General features: G+C 44.1%; 1 protein-coding gene across 4 annotated transcripts in view; it reads right to left on the reverse strand.

Annotated features, from left to right (window-relative positions):
- Positions 1-21,455, reverse strand: part of PAG1 (phosphoprotein membrane anchor with glycosphingolipid microdomains 1) — a 485,100-nt gene that overhangs the window by 166,648 nt on the left and 296,997 nt on the right. For 3 of the 4 annotated variants that reach the window (XM_086965925.1, XM_086965928.1, XM_086965927.1), the window contains one exon: positions 17,663-17,848. The gene's annotated coding sequence lies outside the window, so the exon portion shown is untranslated. Of the gene's footprint in view, positions 1-16,354; positions 16,490-17,662; positions 17,849-21,455 lie in introns of all 4 variants that reach the window. The other variant, XM_086965926.1, reaches the window with a different exon arrangement.

Consider the following 21,455-nt stretch of genomic DNA (forward strand, 5'->3'; position numbering starts at 1 on the left):
ATACTCTAGGAACTTCTCGGACTACCTATTCTATCTACCTACTTGAAATCTAGGCAATTCCAAGAATTGGATGAGGAATGCTCACTCCCGCAATGTAACATGCTTCATCATAGGCCACCTCATCCCAACATGGTAAGATGGTACTACCGGGGCGGACTGGACCTCAAGGACAGACTTATGGTAGTGCTTATAATTATTTATCTGGACATCTGGACCTTTATCTGAGATACAGTTTTCTGAACTAAAAATAGCTTTGGGATAAACCACAAGAATTTGTTTATTAGGCGGTACCCTTGGTATGAGTAAAAAATACTAGAAATTTTCAAAGGACATTACTGGGTGTCATGGCCCTCACATACCTCTGTGGTGCCAACATGTTTCTGCCCATAAAGGACGGCCTGAGTGTGTATGCTTGTGGTACACACACGGCATGCCGATGACAGACGTGCACCGTCCATCCACGCTCCATGCACTCCAACACAGCTTTTTGCCAATATTACACACCGCCACGACATACATTGAAGAATCTTGTTTGTGTGCTTAGTGGTGGGATTAATTTTGAAAGTTCTTAAAAGTTGTTTCAGAGAAAATTTATATAAACATCCACAAAATTGTGTGGGCTGATCTACAGTGCAACATACAGCCCTTTGCATCAACGGCTCAAGGGGGGTCACCCAAACAAGCCAAAGGCTATAGAGAGCTGGCCCAATCCTCTGACTGAAAATTGTATGTTATATAGTGTGTCGATTGTAGTAGTGAAATCAGGACTTAACTTTCCACCTCAAGTTGACTGTATCCAGACTTAAGGAGCTGATGCTGAGGAGATCAAGCTCAGTGGTCTTTTTAATGCACTTTCATTCATTAAGTAGAAATAGTGTTGGGGTAGTTGGGATTGGTTTCCAACAGAGACCATGATCAAGCTCTGAAATAATTTGCCCAAAACACCTCTGCAAGCAGCATTACCCTAACCGTCTGAATAAACAGCTTTATCCTATTAACGCCCAGTCATATTGATCTGTTGCAGTAGCAGTATTACACAACTATCTACTACTATATGTTGTATTTTTGCCCTAAGCTTAGATAGTGAGGTTTGCTATAATCCCAGCCTGTGTGTTAAAAAGGTTATGGTCATCCAGATCAATATAACAATGCAGAAGGACCTCCACAGACGAGGAATAAGTTGATATTTGCAAAGGGGGAACAGAATACCATCCTTCACCGAGAAAGGAAGAAAGGAACTCAGGTAGCTTTAACCTATGATTCTTAGGGAGCAGAGCTCCAGTCACAAAGTAGAAAATAAGGCTTTTTTTTATACTATAAAGGATTCTGCTCTCACACCCATAAAAATTAACCTCTTCAGGAGGATGGGACTTCATTCAGGGGAATTATCTATGGCTTCCAAAAAAGGCCCTAAATGCATGAATAGAAAAATGCAACATGCACAAAAAAGCAACAAAACCTACCAACTGAAAGAAATAGTAACACCAGATTTAAGGAGCTCTGATCCCCAGGGAAAACATTAGCAGCAAAGGGCAGACATTATGCAGAGACCAAACAAACAAAATAAGTGCCATTGAAAGAAACATCCATGAAGCCATGAGTTCTCACGTAAGCTGCCTAGAATGGGAGAATTTGTCATTCAAGACGTTGTGATCATCTTAACAGTATGGATCTAGACAGAACTTGGTCAGTGGAAGAGTCAATCAAATTGTGATGACAATGAAAGATCCAAGACCACAAAAGAGGTACCTTCAAAGAAAATCAGAATTCAGCTAAGTTTCGCCGCTGGAGAATAATCTTCACTCAGTAACCCTAACCACTAAACTTGAATGGTTGCTCCTTGCAGAGTCACTCACCTCAACCAAAGAGTAGTGATAAAATTCTTCAGAAAGGACCTGTTATAGGTTCAAGAGATGGTGCAGTCTCTAACAGTTGTCATTGTCAATGAGTCTGTTTTGCATGCCTTAGATGCATGGGGGAATTCCCTTGGAAATGTTTCTCAATCTCTGTCTGGAACACACTGAGCCTCGTTATATTTGAAGCATGATCCTCATTTTGCCAGATCCCAACACCAGTTGTAACACCTTTCATTTAACAGATACTGGACACCAGAATGTGAGAGACTGTGAATATTGTATAGCATGAATGTTGCCTTGAGAAATATTTTAACCTCCATTCTCCTACTAGGCCCTTGGAGTAATATTTTGACTCTGATTCAATATCCCACCTCCAAGGTGATGGTCCTCCGATGGACCTTTCTCTGTCGTAGTGAGGGGTGAGGAGACAGGATGTCCAACTTTCAACTACCCAATGAGGATTCGTAGTCAACTCACAATTTGGTAATTAGTTGCAGATAAAACACTCTCCAAACCACGATAAAGAAGATATAGGGCCAGCTGTATCAAACAGTTTTACCCATTCTGTGTCTATGGGAAAATGTGTTCATGCATCTGGCCCAAAGTATAGCAATTGGTAGACCGAACGTCCGTAAGATGTTTAGTCCAAGAAGAATCATGCAAACTAAGAGCTCTGCTGTGGCTACACAGAACAACAGTAAAAGAACATGATGTTCTGAATATAATCTAGGACTAACACAGCTATGCATTTAAAGTTTAGCACAGTTTCTGTAAATAACATTAAACACAATAAGACTCCGACAAAGCAGAGGAATGGAGCATAAATCAGGAAAATTCAAGTCTGGGATCTCACCAACCTGCTCCAAATCGTCCAGAAAACCAGTTCATCAGCAAAGGGGCATAATAGAAATGATTTGGAAGGCAAGAAGGAAACAAGGAGAATTTTTCAAAGGCAGACTGAGCTTCGATATAAGCTCTGCTTAAAAATACAAAAAAAGTCTCCTCCTTCTGCGCATTGTGGTTATATAGTTCGATTTGGTCATGAATGCCATCAATGGTGGATCCACAATGGTCTGATTTTCATCTTCCTGGGTACAAATTTACTCCAACATAATTTCCCTCACAAGTCATGAGAAATTAATGTCCTTGCATCCTACAGGTTAGTTGTCACATAGCTTTTGGGTTTGCAACTGTGTACGGATGTTGAGGAAGGTCTCTTTCTCACCATTCATACAGAAAAAGAATTTAAAAATTGTCTTTGTTTAAAAAGATGTCATGTGAATCAAGAACAAATAATGCAACTTTTGAGAACGTATCACGTCCTTTGCACTGTGAAATAATGTAGCCTAAAGAAAAAGACATTTTAAAGTGTTTTTTAAATTCAAAATTTCAAATTGTAGTACTATAGAATCTTAAAATCCAAGTTTGACTGTACAAAAATAATCATTTATCATTTAAAAGCATTCTGAAATACTTGTCACCAAAACTTGGATAAAAACAAGCCTTTAATTATTGTCTACTGCGGCAACTTAAAAAAATAGTAATGTGTAAATTAATTCTAAACATCATTATATCAAATTCGTTTCTAGACGCAAACACTGTACACTAGGTTAGGTACTTATACTAAAAACTTCAAACATCTACTTTCCGTTTAAGATTTGAACCAAAAATGAGTTTGTTAGTATATTTTTCAATTACGTCAAATAGCAATGCTAAGTTATCATTATTTCATACCATTTCTTGTTAACAATATAATGTAATTGGTCACTTAAACGTCTTAAATCTACTGTTTGATTAATCTTGTGGTTTCTACCTATGTCAAGCACGCTTTTACGGTGCTCACTTATCCCTTTTTGTGAGTTTGTGTTGTTTTTAGGTCTCGGCTATCGTAGGCTGCGCACATGCGTAGTCTCGCTGGCGAGATTTAATGACTGAGTAGCGAGGTTAAGCCCCGCCCCTCTTCTCCATTGTTGGCCTCCTAAATGGCGGCCAGCCATTGGAAAAGAGGTCTCAGTGACGTCATTCTCTCGCTCTAAGCCCCGTCATTTTCGGATTGGGGGCGTGTTTTTTAGTTTCTTTCTACCCTCTTCTCCATTGGCTGGAATGGTAAACAACACTCAAAAACACGCCCGTTGTTTACATTCCAGCCAATGGAGAAGAGGGGAGAAAGAAAAACACGCCCCCCAGTCTGAAAAGGACGGGGCTTACAGACATGGAGAGCACTTGTTGCGACAGCCTTTAAGGTGTGCGAGGCTTTTAAAACACCCAACGTCCCGGTCTCAATCACTCTCTTTCCTGTTTAGCCCTCCTCACGTGACACCAAAGGGTGGAGATCGCTAAACGGTCAGCGCATCTCGAGATGTCTGGGGACGCCGGGAGCTACTGAACCACAGGGCCAGTGACAGCTTGCAGCCAACCACCACCCTGTCAAGGAGTGCCAGGCGCACGTGCGCGCCAGCCCTCGACAGCCAGTGCGCGGTCACAGGGAGCGCGACAGGAAACTCTGTGCAGGGGGGAAATGCTGCCATCTTGGAAAGGAGAGGGGACGCGGAGGAGCCGAGACAGGAAGCCGAGGGTAGACCTGATAGCACGGTTGCGGGGCGGAGCGGCAGGGACACTAGGGGCGATGACAGCGGTAGCCCAGACACCGCCAAGGAAGCAGAGACACACAGCCACAGCGACCCCACTCCACCCCGGTGAGAGCCCAGCACCGTCCAGTGCTGTCAAAGGCCCGGTGTACCGCAGGCCCTTTATAGGCTGATGGTCTCAAACAGAGGGAATAAAGGTGGACGATTTTTGGTGGGGTCCAATGTACTCGTCCTAGAAAGCAGCAAACAATGAGTGTTGTACAGAGTTCCCCAATGGGAGCCAGAGATTTAGCTCAGCCTATCTTCTCTCTCACTAGTTAAAAAGGGATAAGTGCATGGTGTAGACCCTTTTCAGAATATAAGGATACCTCACACAGACTACCGGCAGGACCACAACTGTTGTCCCAGTCCCTTCGTGCTCATATAATTGCTGGGATCCTCGCAATCAAGAGGACACTGGTATACGACCTGTAGAGTATCGTACAGAAATGGTTCCTTGTGGGGGACCTCCTGGGAACTGAGGAGAAATAAGCAGATATTAATGATGTTAAAGTTATTAAGACCGGAATACATCATATCGTGCCTCTTAATCGTGGTGACAAAAATGCGCGCCCAGTGGGTACAATCTGTCTGGATCATGACAGAATTGAGTGGTATAGTGAGAGAGAAGGATCTAAAAAATACAGCGCGCGTGAGGGACACGTACTGTATTGGGCTGTCATGCTGTTAAGTTATAACATGCATCAAGGTGAAGAGGCTGATTTCTCGGCCGTGCATGCTGAGTAGGGTGGGACATACACAATTCAAGGCCAGTGGTAGTGTTGCACCCTAACTCAGTCAGGTGGCGTGAGGAGTCAGTGTATTATAAAAAATATGATTGTGGACTAAGGAATTTAGCCACAGTCGGCGAAAAGACCGCACAGATAGAAAGATCGTAAATAGTTTGACACTCTGTATATAAGTGAAGTCGTCGCTGGCGAGGTGATGGTGAGCCCCAGCGAGATTACAAATGAGCAACGTGCTCTGCTCAACGAGTGCGCGTGAGCGAGGACCATGTCAAGATCAATGGTGCACTTACCCGTTAGTATTCCTCCCGAGGGCCTCACGGGCTGTCCGGGTGGGACCAGCAGCGAGTGAGGAATTCCTACAGGGAGAGTAAGGCAACCCGCGGGATCATTAGACAAAAATACGGAAACCTCGCGTAGGGGAGTAGGCTTGCCGCGTGTGCTGGCAGAATGCACGCGGGGTATCCGGGAATAGCACAACACCTTACCTCAAAGGTCGCTGATGGCTGGCATCTCAGCACCTACCCCTCCCACAGGAACACCGAAGACTGGACAGCCGGCACGGTAATTGGGCACTGTCTGGTGTAGATAAGGGAGAGTTGAGCGCGCAACAAGGGCTGTGTCCCTCCGGTTGCTAGGTGACGGCACGCGGGAGTGGAAAGCAACGAGGGGTTTGCTAGAAACAGCGAGGCCAGTACACCGTAATGCGGGGGCCATCTTGGAAAGGGCAGGCTTATCTCGTAAGGCATATTGATAATCATTAGGAATGGACAATTAGTCCAAATCGATAACTATCTGGCGAGCGTCGTCCAGGGCACCCCATCGTTTAATCCTAGATCATCGCACTGTAGACGATGTATCCATCTCTGTTCGAATCTGAAGAGAGCCTGTTGATTGAAGTTAGGTAAACATTCAATGACAGTCCATCGGATGTTTTCTGGGGAATGATTGTTTACTTTACAATGTTCGTAGAGCTTGGTGTGTGTCTTGTGACACCGAATGTTGCTGTTGTGCTCCATTATCCGGTGTTTGACGGGGCGCATGGTCATCCCGATGTACAGCAATTCACATGGGCAAATCAAAACATAAATGCATCTGGAGCTATTGCAGTTAGTATGCTTGTTCATAGTCCAAGTGAAGTTGTTTTGGAGTACAATGGTCTTGCCCTGGATGGTCTGAGGGCATACAACACAAGAACCGCAACGAAAGTGCCCAGTTACTGGAGGAAGGTCCCAGAGGGTATTGACAGCCTGGGTGTTGGTTTTCTTAGGGCGGGTGTGAACTAAAGTGTCCTTAAGGTTTGCCGTCCTCTTAAATGCAAACCGCGGGCGCGGTAGCTCCAACCCAGCCGAGTTCAGAATGCCCCAGTGTGTGTTAACAGTTTTTTTAATGAATGAAGAATTTCTCGTGAACGAGGTCACGCAGGTAATCGTGTCGTCTGGCTCCTTCGGATGCACCTCAAGCAAGGCCTCTCTGTTATTGTTAAGGGATCTTTTGGTGGAATTTTTCAGAAGGCGCGTGGGGTACCCCCGGTCCAGGAGCTTGGTTTGTAGGGAGTGCGCTTGTTGTTTGAAATCACTGGTTGAACTACAATTTCTCCGAAGGCGGAGAAATTGTCCGAAGGGTAGATTGTCCCTTAGGGATCTTGTGTGGTGGCTAGTGTAAGGCAATAGACTATTCCTGTCAGTGTCCTTGTAGAGAGAGGTACTGATGGTGGTTGGCTCCAGGGCTATAGTAAGGTCCAAGTAAGGTATGGATTTATTGGAAATCGTGCCCGTGAACTTTAGAAAGGGGTCTTGTTGGTTTATCCATGCACAGAAGGCCTCACAAGTCATCCGGTCCCCCTTCCAAAACACCAGGATGTCGTCGATGTATCGACGCCAACACGTCAGATTTTCACGGTATGGATTGTGCTCAGGGGGGTAGATGCATTTCTTCTCAAATGAAGCCATATAAATGCACGCCAGGCTCGGCGCAAAGGTCGAGCCCATCGATGTTCCACGGATTTGGTGGTACAAGTCGGATTCATATTTGAAAAAATTTTCAGTAAGCGCAATATGTGCCAACTCCATTATGAATGAAACCGGGGTGGGGGAAAACCACTCCTCTTGTCGTAGAAGGGAGTCCACTGCTTCCAGCGTTGCTTGTTGGGGTATGTTCGTATACAACGCTTCCACGTCGAGGGTAAGGAGGAGGTCGATATCTTCTCTGCCATCCATGTCTTCAATGAGACGAAGCACATCTCTGGTGTCTTGTAGATAAGACGGGATAAGTTTGACCAGAGGTTGAAGGACCCCTCTCACAATTCTGTGATGCTTTCCTTCAACCTCTGGTCAAACTTATCCCGTTGTACTCCAAAACAACTTCACTTGGACTATGAACAAGCATACTAACTGCAATAGCTCCAGATGCATTTATGTTTTGATTTGCCCATGTGAATTGCTGTACATTGGGATGACCATGCGCCCCGTCAAACACCGGATAATGGAGCACAACAGCAACATTCGGTGTCACAAGACACACACCAAGCTCTACGAACATTGTAAAGTAAACAATCATTCCCCAGAAAACATCCGATGGACTGTCATTGAATGTTTACCTAACTTCAATCAACAGGCTCTCTTCAGATTCGAACAGAGATGGATACATCGTCTACAGTGCGATGATCTAGGATTAAACGATGGGGTGCCCTGGACGACGCTCGCCAGATAGTTATCGATTTGGACTAATTGTCCATTCCTAATGATTATCAATATGCCTTACGAGATAAGCCTGCCCTTTCCAAGATGGCCCCCGCATTACGGTGTACTGGCCTCGCTGTTTCTAGCAAACCCCTCGTTGCTTTCCACTCCCGCGTGCCGTCACCTAGCAACCGGAGGGACACAGCCCTTGTTGCGCGCTCAACTCTCCCTTATCTACACCAGACAGTGCCCAATTACCGTGCCGGCTGTCCAGTCTTCGGTGTTCCTGTGGGAGGGGTAGGTGCTGAGATGCCAGCCATCAGCGACCTTTGAGGTAAGGTGTTGTGCTATTCCCGGATACCCCGCGTGCATTCTGCCAGCACACGCGGCAAGCCTACTCCCCTACGCGAGGTTTCCGTATTTTTGTCTAATGATCCCGCGGGTTGCCTTACTCTCCCTGTAGGAATTCCTCACTCGCTGCTGGTCCCACCCGGACAGCCCGTGAGGCCCTCGGGAGGAATACTAACGGGTAAGTGCACCATTGATCTTGACATGGTCCTCGCTCACGCGCACTCGTTGAGCAGAGCACGTTGTTCATTTGTAATCTCGCTGGGGCTCACCATCACCTCGCCAGCGACGACTTCACTTATATACAGAGTGTCAAACTATTTACGATCTTTCTATCTGTGCGGTCTTTTCGCCGACTGTGGCTAAATTCCTTAGTCCACAATCATATTTTTTATAATACACTGACTCCTCACGCCACCTGACTGAGTTAGGGTGCAACACTACCACTGGCCTTGAATTGTGTATGTCCCACCCTACTCAGCATGCACGGCCGAGAAATCAGCCTCTTCACCTTGATGCATGTTATAACTTAACAGCATGACAGCCCAATACAGTACGTGTCCCTCACGCGCGCTGTATTTTTTAGATCCTTCTCTCTCACTATACCACTCAATTCTGTCATGATCCAGACAGATTGTACCCACTGGGCGCGCATTTTTGTCACCATGATTAAGAGGCACGATATGATGTATTCCGGTCTTAATAACTTTAACATCATTAATATCTGCTTATTTCTCCTCAGTTCCCAGGAGGTCCCCCACAAGGAACCATTTCTGTACGATACTCTACAGGTCGTATACCGGTGTCCTCTTGATTGAGAGGATCCCAGCAATTATATGAGCACGAAGGTCCTGACGAATTGCCCTTATGGCAAGAAACATGTCGACCGCATTTATCACAAGGGATGAATAAGGATTGGTTTCATTGCTCACCACTCCTTAATACCCCCTTATTTTTAACAAAGCAGTGAGCCTGACTATTAAAATTATCACCAAGGGACTCAACTGACTTTTTTTAGACACACACACCCCCACGCTCACTATTGCACTCTTCTTAGGCCCCTCACACACACACACCCGTTGGCTCGGAATAGAAGATCTCCGCCAAAGTGCAGCTCTCCTTGCTGCCCGACGGGCATTGCACCGCCAGCCTGCCGTAGGAGCAGGATACCGATGATGACGCTGGACGGTCATCGGCTGGGACAACAGTTGTGGTCCTGCCGGTAGTCTGTGTGAGGTATCCTTATATTCTGAAAAGGGTCTACACCATGCACTTATCCCTTTTTAACTAGTGAGAGAGAAGATAGGCTGAGCTAAATCTCTGGCTCCCATTGGGGAACTCTGTACAACACTCATTGTTTGCTCCTTTATAGGCTGTCACTTTCGCCCCGACTCCTGAGGCTGCCCCCAGCACTGTGGGCACTCCTAAAAACAGTCTCCTAAGGCCAGTCGCACCCATCCAGGCCCAGCCCCGTCTCTGCCTCCGGCTGTGAGTCCCGGCTCCTGTACACGGAAGAGCTGGTGCCTCCTCTGCTGTCAAAACCAGTGAGCCGGGTGGAAGCAGGCCTCTCTGCACCAAGCCTGCTGCTACCACCAGCATCTCCAGTGCTACACTTAACATCACAAGTTGTCTCTTTTTGTGAAATTACAATGTATATCTCCCTTCATCCTTTGCAGTGCAGTTTATTGTAGTCTAGCTCAGTGCCCGCCAGTCCTGCGTTGTAGGTGGAAGAGCGATAACCAGTCTGTGTTTTTTATAAACATACTCGAGCCTCTGTTTACTGTATGGAGCACTGAGCCTGTGACAGACAGCCTTGCTTCGTTGAAGTTGCTTGCGTAACGCCTGAACGTTGCGAATGCAGCCTTTGTTATGCTGTAGATGCCTGTGCTGCGGTGCTTCGCTGTGGATAAAACATTGTGCTGTTTAATACACGGAGAGTGCTTTGCTGGAGTGCGCTGACTGTCTCACAGCCTGGTTTTGATGTTACAGAGGACACTGTCTGACGGGCAGCTTGGGTTTCACTGTAGAACCAATGATTGTCTGTAGAGTAGCCTGGGATTGACTATTGGTCTTCCTGGGTATTGCTGTAGGATGCTGTTAACCTGTGTTATGTTCGTATAACGCCGAGTGATGACAATTTGGAATGGACTATTGCCATGGGGAGCGGGGTCAAGATTGATGTGCATATGGCTGAGTTTAAACTGTAATGGCATTAGGAGCAAATAAACGACGGATTTAGACCCAGATCTCTGTACTGGGTGAATGTTTGACTGTGTTCAGCATTCTGTCCATCAATTGTTCTTTTTGCAATTATAACTGTAGAGGTGTCTGAATGTATGTGCAATGATTTCCTTAGTCAGAGAATGTGTGTTCAACCAATCAGTGAATGCTGAAAAGCCTTTGATATTCCATTCTAATATGACATTGTGCATGTGAAAGTTGACTTACCATTTGGCCCCTATTATACCTCTCCTCACGAAATCTTGCTCCAGGCATGTTCTTTGGCTATTGTAAAGCTTTGATTTTTATATGAATTAAACACTATTCTGTTATGAACTCTATTATCGATCTCTCTATTTGTATATGCATTTAATGCTCGACAAAAAGCTCTACTATCCCGATTGTTCAGGTTCACACTGAGCAAAACTAGACATTAATTGTCAAGCAGCTAGGACTCCACTGTAGATGGCTGATAGTCTGATGGGCATCCTAGGCTTAACCATATAAGGTCCCTGTTCGTTCTGCTTTCTGGGTGGAACTGAAGAGACATTCATAATGAGAGAACAAGTTATAGACAGAGGAAAGGTGAGGTTCAGAAGAGGAATTTGTAAAAAGTGAAGGGGGTGCGCCCTCTGCACATAACCCCCCCTATGCTGCAGAGTTGCAACATGTTGAGTTAGAAAGGGTTCAAGTTCAGAGGAGGAAAGCCACATTACGCCCCATGGGCATAGCCTGAGTAAGGAATGTCTAAAGTAGGCGTAAAAGTGTACTGTTCATGAAAGAATTTCAGGATATCCTTAGGATGAATTTATCTACATTTAATTATAATAGAGTTAATTTTCATTGCGCTTATCCTAAAAATATGGCATAGATTGGAATAATGCTGGACACCTGTGGTCAAGGTGAACATGGATGTTAAAGGTATGGAATTCTTACCATCTGATATCTACGATGTACTGTTTGGGGTCAAGGACAGCACCTTCTGATGTTTTTTGCTCACTGGACAATTAGGCCTCCATTTCCCTGAAGCATAAACCCTTTTGCTCCCGGTTTACAGTACAACAGTATGTATCTGTGAAAAGGTATTGACTACTCAGTGTGTGTGTGTGTGTGTGTGGCTCTGTGTGGGTGTGGCTCTGTGTAGGTGTGGCTCTGTGTGTGTGTGTAGCTCTGTGTGTGTGTATGTCTCTGTGTGTGTGTATGGCTGTGTGTGTGTGCATGGCTGTGTGTGTGTGTGTATGGCTCTGTGTGTGTGTGTGGCTGTGTGTGTGTGTGTGGCTGTGTGTGTGTGTGGCTGTGTGTGTGTGTGGCTCTGTGTGTGTGTGTGGCTCTGTGTGTGGCTATGTGTGTGTGTGGCTATGTGTGTGTGTGTGTGGGGCTCTCTGTGTGCATGTGTGTCTGTGTGTGTGTGTGGGTGCAAATGCAATAGGTCTTGCATTTGCAAGAGATTAAGCTTTTGGCATTGTAAAGGACAATGCCATTTATTTATCTGTTTTCAAAACCAACACACAAATAAAAAAAAAATGGAATTTACAATGCCAATAGCTCTAACTTTTGCAAAGGCGAGACCATTGCATTGTAAATGCTTGTTTTAGACGTGTGCGAGGGGCACATTTATTCTCGTTGTTGTAATTCAGGGAGTGTGTGTCATGTAAATGCAAGATTTGCTTTAATGCTTCCTCTGGTGTAATGAGGAGGAAAGGGCTTCTTACTAGGTCTTACTGATCACTGACCTACAGTTGGTGTACAACGAACCTGCACAGACCAAAGCTAAAGAACTTCACAGGCTCATAACATTTAGGAATCCCACAACCATAGCATGACAGAGCTATGTTATTTTGCACTTTGATAGCTACATATTAAAGGATTAAAGGGGCTGGAGTGATCAGTCAGCTTGCTTGTAGGTCAGCATTCTTCTCCTTTGAGGCGACCGTCTGCCACAATTAAGCAAGACATACAAAAAGTTCAACAGCCTCACAAGAAATGCCCTGCATCAATGGGCTCACATAGGTGATGAACACCCACCTAGTGCTTGTTTCCTAATACGGTCCCTCCATCGAGCAGAGGGCAGCACATGCAAGTACAGCTGCCCTGGAGTTACTATTTACCTTGATTGAGGGAACTAACTAGAGTGTAGTGGATCCAAAACATCTCCCTTTGTTCAGGTTAGGGTACCACAATCAAGACAAAAAGTAACTGAATGAGATGTGGAGAAGTGTGGCTCACTGGTTAGAGGAGGCAGACCTGGAAGCAGAGGTCAGCCCGGGACCAGGGTTCAATTCCCGGCTCAGCGGGGTCTTGAGTCCTAAAATGTCCATGGACTCGACAATTCTCGCTCCGGTGCCTACTCGATTCACGGGTTCACACTCTGCGACTCTGGGCAATAGCTTGCTTAATCTCCACAACGGCCCCTCGCGGCGGGATGCCTGGCTTTCACCTTGCGGATACCCTGCCGGGGTTATCTCACAGGGGAATACCAGGACGGGTTCCCTAAGCAAGCGCTTAGAAACCGCTTGGTGATTTGCGCTATATAAATTCCTGTACATTTACATTTACATGCTTACTTGTGGATGGGTCCCAGAACCCTATAACGAAGCATACTGCACTCGTGACTATACGGACATAAGGAATTATTTGTGGGACCAGCACAGCCAACCAATATTGTTGCGTTTTTTGTATGAATATGTTGACCCAGAGAGAATATCAGATATTGAAATCAGTCCTCTTTTCTTCAAGGTTGATGTAGTTAAACTATGCACTATGTCAGTAGTGTGCTGTACAACTCTTATATAAACATTCTTCGATGATATTGGGGAGAAAGAAGATGAAAGTGCTGCAGTGACCTCTGAGACTTGGCACTGGCCTACCTTTTTCTGGTGAAAAACCCGATGACTTATTTTTGCCTGGAATGAAATATGCAAAATACTTAGAGGGAACAGACTGATTTTTCAAGCTACATGTAAAAGCAGGAGTGAGAGGAGGCCAGGGCCAAGGGCATGTGAAGGCGAAAGCAGGAGCTACGCTTTGCGCCTAGTGGGGTACCAAGACTCTACACAGGTAAATCAGGAGAAAGAATCACTAAGTAAAGGACGTACAATGGGAACCTCAAGTACTGCCAGGAATTTAGATACGGAAATGAAGCGGACGTGGAGAGCAGAAAAAGTATGAATCCATCATTATACCCATTGGTTGGTGGCCTTAACCCAAAGCAAAATGCAGCAAAGGAGGAAGCAAGCATTTGCAATGCAATAGGTCTCGCAGCATTCAAGTTTGAGTTATTGGCATTGTATATGCCAATGTGTTGCATAAAATTTTTAGCAAAGTCTGGTGTATAAAGATGATTTGCAAGATGATAGCTGTTGCAAAATATTAAGCAATGTTGGCAATAATATTATATTATAATAATATTGTAAGTTACTGTTGTACTTATAAGCATTTTGGTAGCGCATAGTGATGTTTTGGTGCCCCTGAGTGATGCTGTGGTGGTGCCGAGTGATGCTGTGGTGATAGGATAGATATTGAGGGCGATAGATAGATAGAGGGAGGGCGAAAGATAGATAGAGGGAGGGCGATAGATAGAGGGAGGGCAAAAGATAGATAGAGGGTGGGCAAAAGATAGATAGAGGAAGGGCGAGAGAGAGATAGAGGGAGGGCGAGAGAGATAGAGGGAGGGGGAGGGGGAGAGAGATAGAGGGAGGGCGAGAGAGAGATAGAGGGTGTGCGAGGGATGGAGTGTGGTGCAAGGGATGGAGTGTGGGGCAAGGGATGGAGTGTGGGGCAAGGGATGGAGTGTGGGGCAAGGGATGGAGTGTGGGGCAAGGGATGGAGTGTAGGGCAAGGGATGGAGTGTGGGGCAAGGGATGGAGTGTGGGGCAAGGGATGGAGTGTGGGGCGAGGGATGGAGTGTGGGGTGAGGGATGGAGTGTGGGGCGAGGGATGGAGTGTGGGGCGAGGGATGGAGTGTGGGGCGAGACTGTCCCATTGTTCGCGTGCTCGAGGCGATAGGGAGCGTTCTGCATTCTGTCCATGAGGTTTTTTTTTTGCTATATTATGATTGAGCAGCTAGCTGGCTGACATGAATATGAAGGAGCCTTTGTGGGTTTCCGTGAGTCTATTTTCTCCTGAAGAGTCCCTTTCTCTTCTGAGCCCTGCTTAACACATGTGTACTGAAAGTCTGCGTATTTAATAATAATTTCAAAACTGACAAAATACACCAATCAAAAGTAGTTGGCCCATGATACACGGTGTAGCAAAACACAATAGACAGTCTTGTAGAATGACGAACCTTTTTACTACCAGACTTTATAAATGTGGCATTTTAAGAGCAATTCGGAGTATGAAATTTTGCATCCTGCTGCCGCGATCAGCCGCCAGGGGGCAATGCAAGAAAATCTATCTGCAGGTTTGCTTTTCACTCCCTAAAACATGTTTTTTGGAACCAAGTTCAGTGCTGTGCCTACCTGAAAGTCTTTTATAATCTCGTTTAGATGTTCTACTGTGTCAAGAGCGGATATATACGAGGTGTTGTATTCCTGCTGATACCACTCTTAACTGGAGCGAGAGCTAGCTCCGAGGATCTCTCGCTCTGTAACAAAACTGGCCACACGCACCATTAAGAAGCTTGGCAGAGTCGGATTCCGACGCGCGCCTTGGGATTGGGCCACGCAACGTGAGCTGTCTACGGTAGAAGTTCACGCTCGCGACCCAATCCCAAGGCGCGCGTCAGAATCCGACTCTGCCATGCGTCTCAATGTGCGCGTGGCCATCTCCTGTCTCCCCTCGTTGTCGGCTGAGCCGACAGCTATAGTACTCTCAGCGAGAGCGCGCTTTTGCACGCTTTTCGCAGCGAGCCCCAAAAAGTGGGATTGCTCCTACGGATAAAGGTGTAATAATGATACAAGGTGAAGTAACTATGCAAGTGATGTAAAGGCCCTAATGTCTCACTCCATTTGGAGTAGGCCCAGTCACTATCTTTATACAGTGGAGGTCGCCATTTTAAAGAATGAACGTTGCAATTTTAGAAAATAGACGTCACCGTCTTTCTTAATTTATGCAGAATCATTGTTATTTCTGCCATTTGACACAGATGTCGGCTGACCTTAATCATTCGGAGAACTGTGAAAGTGTCAGGTCATTTGATTAATGACATAGATATAACACCGGATGCAACAACAGTCTGGGTGAATATAGGACCTGATAAATGTTGGATAGGAGTAGTAGCTCCCAAAAAATCTCTTTCTGAATCAATTCAGTGGGACTAAATAGCGGTCATGCTCAAGTCCTGGCAGAAAAAGTAACACACCAAGCAGACCCCAGAACATTATATCTTTGAAAGGGAATATAAAGCCTTGGGAGCTTCTAATGAGGCCACCATTGTGAATGACTACGGGGAGTGCCATAGGCAGAGAGTGTAAAAGCTTCAGGACCACTAAAGTGAGTCCAATGAAAGAAAGAACAATTTGAAAGAATGAATACAGACCTGCTGCAAACCTTGGAGAATGTCTCTGGTCCCCGTTCGCGAAGGAATGGTGGGAAGAACTTATGTACCTAGACCACCTGCAGGACACTCTGGATGGCTTGAGGGTGGGTATATGAAGAACGTCTCCCTTTTCTCTCAGCAGCAATGGCCACATTCTCAGGTTCACTTTCTGAATAGCAAGTGGACACCTCTTACATTTCACTCAAGTATAATCAGTTACTCTGAATGTTGGGCAGCAGGGTTAGGTTCTCTGACGATGGTCAATTAAACTCAGCATTTAACCGTGGCAGTGGGTCCTTCTAGGGTTAAGTTCTCTGATTTGAATTCCTCTACCCTGTCCACTATTAACCTTAGAACGTTTACAAGACTTCCTATTTCCACTCCAGTGGTTGAGTACCTGGTGGTCTCTAGGTTTAAAGGGTTCTAGGGTCAGGGGCCTTTGGGGGGTTTCATCCTGTATCTGCACGGTCTAAAGCACTAGACACCAGCAAAGGAAACCACCGGGATGTCTCTTCTCTGGGTAGCTGCATCCCTGAAAGAGATCAAGGGGCCAATTAAAATGATTTCATGGAGCTCAGGCAGGGTACCACAGAGGCTCACTTTGCAATAATGTACATTACAGACATTATAACTATGGAAAAGTACAAAACGGTCCTTTCATAAAGGTTCCTTCAAAACGTTACAGATGAACTTTGACTATTAATTTTGTGATTGATCTAATGATCTCAGCCCCCCTTGATATATAATATTGTCCATATCAAGAACACAACACACGTTCTGCCTTATAGACTGGAGCCATTCTGGGTTTTACATACAACAATTAACAGCAAATGCCAATATGCAGAAAATCCACCGGTCATGGAATTACAAATACAATATAGATACTGGCAGGTGTAAAATGTAAGATGACAATACGTTTCGAATAGAATTCATATGATCACAGAAAGATGTACATAGATATGGCTGATCCAGCATTTGTGTATTCTGGATATGCTCAGTTCAGATCATGAACATTATCTAATGCATATCTAGTGAGGCATTAAAACACAACCTTAAAATGCAAAATCATTTTAGACTATGCCTTATACACCTGAGTAAGGGAATTCCTCTACTTTGTAAAGAAATATATATTTTACTAAGTGCCTTCACTTGCGTAAAGGATACATTTTACAAGATGCCCTGTACTTAGTATTTTTTATGTGTGTATACTTTTTTATTTATTGTATAACTAGAAGTAGTTAAGTAAAAGTACTACCTCTTTCACGGTCTTTCTCTATAAAACAAACTTGAGTAATTGTTTCTGTGTTTCTAAACAGGTTTATGATTGGTGTTTAATTGTACGTGTTTGTGTAAAAGTAAAACGTATCGTCAATATATTTTCTCAAAGAAGTATTAAGGGTGTTTTAATTCCATTTGATGAGTCATGAAAATTTGCACTTTTCTGGATGTAAACATTTTTACTTTACGCTGTCTTATGAAATCATGAAACCAAAAATCTAATCATTAGGCAATAAAATATCTGTGAAAAACGTTTGGGCGAAGTGTTGGTGTAGCAGATAAATCTGGGTCTACGAGTCCAAAACTGCTATGTCTTAGAACATAAAAATATAAAATTCCTACTATACTATGGTTTATCCTTTTTAAAAATCCACATGAGTGACTTTGTAGAAGCACAGTCAACAAATAAATAAGATCTCCATCTTACCCATCCTTCCTGTGCACCAACAGAGATTGATGTCCGCAGTCAAACAGCACGGCTTTTAGGTATGTCGGCAGCAGAGAGAGGGAGGATCCTGCATGGCTCCAGACAAGCGCTACAGGAAAAACAGAGGGCTTAGCTCAGAAGACGTCATTGCTCCATTTTCTCTGCTATTGGGCATCTCTGTAGCACCTGAAATACACAACAAATACATAAGAATTACATCTTTGAAGCATGCACACAATAAACACAGGCGAAAAATCCAAACGGTAGGCGAAATCCTAGATATTTGCAATGCAGCAGGGACGTAAAGGGACCTCCTGCCATATGTGACATCTTTCAACGGTCCCGGCCTTTCAGCCAATAACACTGAGCTCTCTGCTATCAGGGCCAACATTAACTCATTGGTCATCAAAAGCTGTTGACTTAAGAAAGGGGATGAGCAAAGTAACAAACATTGCACTGAGAGATTCTCCTCTTTGGGAGCATTTGCAGGCATCCTTGTCCTATTTACTTCTATGGAATGTGCTTCCCACATCTCCCGCCACCTATCAGTAAATAATGGCGGCAACTTTGACTTCTATTTCCAAACCATGATAGTTCTTTGAATCACTACAGAATACAGTACAAATTCTGTGATTCCCAACAAAAACGTTTGATTGTTTGAGGATCAGGGATTAATGTTAGTTTCAGCATTTTGTCTAATTTCTGACAACACAGCACAAGTATTCGCCCATCAAGGGACAGGCAGAGACCATATCAACAAGGAAAGAGATACCCAGCTCCTCAAATGGGTGCCGCCATTGTTGTTTTTTTAACCCCGGTAATGCTTCGAATCCATATCCAGTGTAATGTAAAAATCAAAAATCGTTTTGCACTAATATAGTGTACATTTTGCTGGTGTGACACTGGAGTGTAAAACGTTGAGCCTTTGCACAATTTACATGACTGGAATTTAAAAAACAAACAAACATTTTGTGCATGATTCTGTCCAAGTCCCTATGCCAGCTTCTTTGCGCTCTGCTAAACAGTCATAATATACCGATGTTGTACAAATATTAGATTGATATAACATCTATAAAAGAGGTTTAGCACAAGGACCACTACATAGGTCTCTTTTTAAAGAGGCGTCTAATCAGATGGTATTTGTAGAGTGTTCCTCATTGTAGGTCATTGTGGTTGTATCATTGGAAGGCTTTTTACCCAATGAAAAAAAGCAAGTCCTGGAACCACACGATGGAACTGGCTTGCCAGATCTGACAACGAGTATCAAGAAACCTTTCCAGTGATTTTTAATTTTTCCACACAGGTATGTTTTTTTAACTGAGCCGAGACATGGAAACGCATTGCCACTGTTCTATATTTGATTCCCATCAAAATGTGGGTTTCCAAATTTAAAATTGAAACTCCCATCTTGGTTATTCATAAAAAATATTGATAGAGGATATCTTTCGAGAATAGAAGCACAAAGCTTTTGCAGGCCAGCAATGTAATTACTACTCTGGCATGGTTCAGCTGCCTGGAAGTAAGGTGAAAAATCATTGGTTCTTGTTTTCATATGACCTAATGAAATTCGTTTAACGGAGTAACAAACGTAATCCCTCAGTATTTTCCTGAAGTTACTGCAGCCAGGCACTTGGATTTAAGTTATGCGGACGTTATAATTTGCTTTTCGTTTTTTGTCGAAGTTAATGCTATGTAATTTGCCAAATTCGCAGCAGATAAAATCCTTTCTAACGCAAAGGATTAAAACTGCAAGATCATCAGCAAAAGTAGAAAAATATTTATTCTGCATGTGTCAATCTTTGTTGTTTGGTTTCCATATAAACAAGGTGATCGCGGACACTCTTCTCATGTTCCACATCTTATCAATGCAGGCTGTGAAGCACTGCCGTTTACTGATACAGAAGTTTGCGATTGATTGATTAATGACTTCATCAAAGTAATAAAAAGCGAGCTTAAGTGCACAGATTTCATTACATCCCATTAGACCTGCCTCAAGATCTGGTCAAACTCTTCCTCTTAATTCAGTTGTATAATTGCCAGGGAAGATCTAGAGTTTGTGCTCAATCAATAGGGTTCCCCAACCAGGAAGAATGGCAGGTAGCGTCTCTACCTAGGATGAATCTGCTTTCCATAGGCCTATAGCAAGGGAGAGGGCCTCCAACAACTGATCCAGCCTGAGAAAGATGCGCTTTAAGGCTTTTGGAGCATTCTGCCCACTGAGAGTAGAATGTTCTAAATTAAAAAGGGAGAAACAGAAAGATTAACAGTGGAATGTTGGAGCAGAAGGCTTCATTGTCTTTAGTGGAAGTCCCAACATTCTAATATTTTTCTTAATATGTATTTAATAAATATATCAGATGACAGTAGACGCTCTAGTAGATAATGTTCCTTCTTAATCACAATATGTGTCTTTGCCCACATTATATAGATTATTCTGGTTTTATAAATCTTCCTAACAACTTCTGAGAAATAAATCTCAACCCTGTGATTTCCCACTAGCAAGTGATATGATACTTTTCATAACTTCCTCTAAAGATGCTGGATTTTCCTAGTGCTAGGATCTGATTATTTGAAACTCTGCAGATTTTTCGTGGACAACCAGAGGTGCTATTTTTGGTTAGTGCGAGCTCTAGCTGCCAGAAGAAGATGATGCACCTGATGTATAAATTCAGGGCTGCGGCATGCATGTGCTGATGACTGGGGGATTTGCGCCTTTTATATTGACTCCTTTTTAGTTGTTTGTACAGGTTTTACATTTGAGTATTTTATTCAATTTTTACTTCTCCCTTATTCTGTGCTTGACTCTTGTGGGCTAGAGGTGGGGAGGGGGGCGATCGGACTATTATTGCTCTGGGGACTTCTCTGTGGTCTCTACCTGTGTTTGGCAGCCATTTTTACTCCTCGTGGATAGCTAGAGGTGCCATTTTCTAGCTGCCAGAGGTAGGCAAGGCACTGGATGTATAAATTCAGGGATGCGACTTGCCAAAGACAAGCCTATCTGTGCCTGTCAGCTTCCAGTCAGCGACCAGCACCAGCCACTATGCTTGACCTGAACTTACGTCTGGTAATTGTGTTCGCTATTCCGCTCAGGAGCTTCTGGATTTACACCCCAAGAACCCATGCCTGCTTAAATCTAACCCTAATAACATGGGGCAGTGGGGTCTTCTATATGCAATTTATGTTGAAATAAAGATTTGTGTATTTTCCCTGTGGAAGCAACTGATTCGTTTTTTACTGGTATGATGACGGCAGGGTCTTTTGCAACTTTTTACTTAATACTTGCTCCTTGCATAAGCATGCAATTAAGATTTTTGACATTCTATGTGACAGGCAGTCGGATGTTTTATTTCTAACTGAGATCTGGCTTACTGATACCTCCCTCCTTGTTGCGGAAATGGTCATTCCCCATGGGTACTGTTTTTTAAATCTTGATAGGCCTAGGGTCTACAAGGTAGCATACCGCTGCTCTTCCTTTAAGGATGATGAACATTTACGGGCACAGGCCTTTGGTTTCTGCTTGTCCTATTCGCCCACCAGTCTCTAGCTGTTGTCCTGATATATAGGCCCCAAGTATACACAGGGGACATTATCAAATCTATGAACGAAGCATTAGTCCACCTTTCACTTTGCTTGTGGCATTTTATTGTAATGCCTGATTTTAATATTCATGCTGATCATCCATCAGAGAGTAAGCCTTCTATATTGCTGGACAAAATGTTGTCTTGTAACTTGGCTCAATTTGTCACCAAGCCCACTCATTCGGCAGGACATATGATTGACTTTGTTTACTCTA

This window comes from Lissotriton vulgaris, chromosome 4_1 (assembly GCF_964263255.1).
Source record: "Lissotriton vulgaris chromosome 4_1, aLisVul1.2, whole genome shotgun sequence".
Classification (NCBI taxonomy): Eukaryota; Metazoa; Chordata; class Amphibia; order Caudata; family Salamandridae; genus Lissotriton; species Lissotriton vulgaris.